Genomic DNA, 4,639 nt, shown 5'->3' with positions numbered 1-4,639 from the left:
TTTAAGGTGAGGACACCTTTCTTACCCCCGACCAGTCTAAAGGGCAACACACACAGAGAGCGGGCGCGGTCGTGCGCGGGCCCGCGACGGGCGTATTTGCATGGCGGTATATGGACGCCTTCACACAGAACGCGGGCGCGGGCGCGGGTCGTGCGCGGGCCCGCGCCCGTCGCCGCGTCGTCACAAACAGCGCGAGCCGAGCGCAGTGTTACCAACTCTCAAAAATATTTATCCCTAAAGCTTAAGTTAAAAACCCCTAAAACTCGTTTTTAATGAAAATGTTTACTTTAAAATTTGAAATATTTCGCAAAAAAATACTGAATCGAAAAATCGTCTTAGTAACCCCCTAATGTGTTTAATTTAAAAGACCCTACACTAAGTAAGGTTTTTTTTTCTATGGGAGGTACCAAAAAAAATTTTTTTTTAATTTTTCATTGTACCATTTTGTTGCGATAGTTTTCATATAAGTATATCTATGTAAATTACAGCTTTGAAGCATTGATAGTCCCTGAGCAAAGCCGCGGACGGACCAGACAGACAGACATGGCGAAACTATAAGGGTTCCGTTTTTGCCATTTTTGCTACGGAACCCTAAAAACGTATTCATGCGCAGTAGCTAGTTCATTTAGGCGAGAATAAAATTTATGTATTTTATTTTTTTTAATTAATTGGTAGGTACTACAGAAAATCTGTTATATTTCCATTGACTAGTTAAGCTTATTCCTGTCTAAAAAAAAAAAAACAGCCACTTTTAAAAATTTCATCCCATCGCCCATCATTACATAAATTGGATTTAATTAAGTAAGGTAAATAAAGTTTGACCTTGGTGCGCAAGCGCGTTTGTCGTTTTCCACATATATCTCGCGGGCACTGTATAATTCTGTGTCGAGTTGACAAAAATGTCGTATCTATTATTGGTTCTAGAACTGTTTTAATTTGTACTCCAAAAGTCGCCAGATACCTAAACCATTTCTGTCGTCAAAACTTTTTGCGGTCGCTAAGATTTAAGCAAAAGTCGTCACTTCTAGGACAAGTCACTAAACTGGCAACATTGATAGCCGCCGCGGGCCGTCGCGGGTCCGACCCGCTCTCTGTGTGAATACACCGAACCGCGCGGTCCCGCGGCGACACGACCCGACCCGCGCACGCTTTCTGTGTGGTGTTGCCCTAAAGAACTTAGTCACAAAACTCGGCCGTCTAGACAGAGCAACGATGAGGTGCGGTGCGGGGGAGAGCGGCGTGGCCCCGCGGGCGCCCCGTCCATTCCGACGTTCAGTGCGCGATGGTACTGACTGCCTGTGAAGGGTGTCGTAATTTGTCGTGAATAAAATTTAATAATTGTTCCGACACAGGAGTGGCCAGTTAATTAGAAATGAGTTGTACATGTGAAGCATACGGCTGTATGTCAGAATGTATGTTCGTTTTTATGTTAGAATGAGAATCAGCTATATTGTTAAATTCAATAACAGAATATTCAAAATAAGTCAAATCATCAAACAATAAATTCCGCAAATATTATATTTGTCGGTTCAGCATCTTTAAAAATAAATAAACTGGAGATTTAACTTGCATTTTTAACCCCCGAGACCGTTTTTGAGATATTGAACTTTGTAGCGACAAAGTGAAGTGGAAAAAGCAACCTGAGATATGTGTGCATAGGAGAAATTCGTTTCTAGACTCCTGTCCAGCGGTGGTGTAGGGATTGCTGAGGACCTGGGTTCGATTCCCAGCGCTGGTCTCTTTTTCTGGTTTTTCTGTGCATCCATGTCCCAGTTTGTATTTTCGATATGGTTTCACGGGATACCCGAAAGTAACGAATTTGGAGTTGAAATAAAAAATACAAAAAGACTCCAAAGAACCAATCATAATATATTGATACGACCTGTTTTTGTAATGTGTTACATTGTTGTCGTGTTTTGCGAGCCATAAATGAGTCAGCTGTTAAATGTATATATCATCATCATCATCCCAGCCTTATATACGTCCCTGCAGGCACAGGCCTCCTCTCAGAACAAGAGGGCTTGGCCATAGTTCCCACGCGGGCCAGTGCGGATTGGGAACTTCACACGCACCATTGAATTGCTTCGCAGGTTTGTGCAGGTTTCCTCACGATGTTTTCCTTCACCGCAAAGCTCATGGTAAATTTCAAATGTAATTCCGCACATGAATTTCGAAAAACTCAGAGGTGCGAGCCGGGGTTTGAACCCACGACCCTCTGTTTGAGAGACGATAGGTCAAACCACTAGGCCACCACGGCTCTAATGTATATTTATATATAGGCAGTTTTCGGTACTGGATTTAGGTTATCTATGGCCACAATTTCGAGCAGTGTCGTGAAAACGATATTTGTTAAAACAATATTTTTGAATGCAAGATTTTTTTGTTGACTGTACTTGCATTGTCATCCGACCTCAACCAGATGTATAGATAGATATGTTAATGTCTAACATCTGTCCCCTATTTAATAAAAGTTTACAATTTGGTAAATTTCTCATACAAAAAAGTGACAATTACATAGAATTGTAGCATAATATAACTTATTAAATATGGGCTTTAGCAAGCATGGTGAACGGTTGTGTTGCTCTGAAAGATGAGCTCTGGTTGAGTTCGTAACGCGTCAGTGTAGTGTGGAGGTGGAGGAGGAGGAACTGCATGAACACAAATTTCTTGCAACGTAGTTATGATGAAGTCGCGGGTGTCCAAAGTAATTGTTTCAGGTCATTGATATGCAATGGACCTCCGCAAAGTAACGCCTGATTCAATAAATTAGTTAAATAGAAATTCCCCAAAATTCAAGCGATTTCAATAAACATAAAACATTGTATTTTAATAGGCCAAAATTCGTGACTCTAAACCCAGTAGTAGAAATTTCAAGATTTGTCCCTATCTCGTGAGAATATCGGGTTAAAAAGTAGCCTTTGTGTTATTCCAGATGTCCAACTATCTACATACCAAATTTCATCCAAATCCGTCCAGCCGTTTTAGCGTGAAGGAATAACAAGCAGACGCACACGCACACACACACACACACACACACACACACACACACACACACACACACACAAACATACTCACAAACTCACATTTATAGGAAACCCGGATAACTCACGTCTTAAATCGAGTTTAAGACACGCTGCCGTGTCGCGTGCTCCCAGAGGAAGGGCTACGAAATAGCCCGAAAAATGTAAAATAGAATAGAATAGAAAATGTTTATTCGTTTTTTTTCACAAAAAATACATTAGACATACAATTTTAACAAATAATAAAAATAAAAACAATTTTTTGTGAAATCGCGAAGCGGTCCCATTATTTGCAAGTTAAATAAAAGCTTGTAAAAAACCGGTAGTAAACCCGAAATAGAGCAGCAGCTGTGCTGCAAGTTATTCTGGCAACCATTAATCTAGCACTGGACGGTGTGACGTCAAATGCTGGAAATCACTTTGAGTCTACATAACAAGTTTTTGATTAATAGTTAGTATTAGTACCAACTGTTTTTGCTGAGTGTAGGTGGGTCAATCAGTTAGTTGGTCAGTTATATGTAAAAAAAAAATTTTTAGTGTAGCTGGTTGCCATGGTAACGTCTCCTGGGTCACTTATTATAAGTATGATTTTATGGGGTAAAAATCGCTATAGATGTATTCTGCGACCTTTCGAAAGCTTTTGATTGTGTGGATCATGATACTTTAATTTGTAAGTTACATTTTTATGGCATTCATGGCCTCTCTTTAGAACTCATTAAATCTCACCTTACACAAAGAAAGCAAAAGGTAGCGATTAATGGAACGGTATCGGCGGGATCTGTGGTCAAAATGGAATGCCTCAAGGATCCATTCTTGCCCCATTCCTGTATCTTATTTATGTAAATGACCTAACTTATATGGTAAGCCGAAAGTCGGGATAGTTATGTTTGCTGATGACACGTCTTACTGTTCAAGGTTAGTAAAAAAGAACACCGACTTCATTGAACCCAATAAACCACGTCCGTGATATCCGCATGGTTTGCTGCCAATAACTTGTTACTAAATCCTAAGAAAACCAAATGTTCCAAATGTTGATTTAGGGGAAGTTGGGTTGTTGAGTAAAAGCACCATTGTCGGGATTACTAAAACTAATTTTACTACTCTCATTACAAGCTTATATACCTAATGTTAATCTATGACCTATGTTACTAATCTACGGAAACTTATCTGAATCAATGCGCGTGAGATCAACGACGCACGTCTATCGGCACGATTCAGATAAGCTCATGCGATGGCACAGTTGATAAATTCATCTAACTCGAATTCAGTTTCTAATATAAAGTTAAATGGTCAAACTATTGAATTTGTAAAATCATGATTTAGGACCATTTCGTGACATACAATTCTTTTTTTAATTTTAATATCTTTTTGTTACGCTACGCTACTTTGTCACGAATAAATGATTTCTTTCTTTCTTTCTTTCTTTCCTTCAAAATGTCACTCATTTAATACAATAATTGATTTGGGCGCCGTCGTATTCCGCTCGAGATCCGACTTTTTCCGATGGACATCAAGGCGCGTTTCCACCAGAGATGTGTGAGGATGCTTTGCGATGAATGTGTTTCTCTTGAACCAACAGAACCGATTTCCTATGCACTATTGGACGACCGGATGGCCAA

The sequence above is a fragment of the Choristoneura fumiferana genome, chromosome 18, assembly GCF_025370935.1.
Source record: "Choristoneura fumiferana chromosome 18, NRCan_CFum_1, whole genome shotgun sequence".
Classification (NCBI taxonomy): Eukaryota; Metazoa; Arthropoda; class Insecta; order Lepidoptera; family Tortricidae; genus Choristoneura; species Choristoneura fumiferana.
This window is presented reverse-complemented; position numbering follows the sequence as displayed.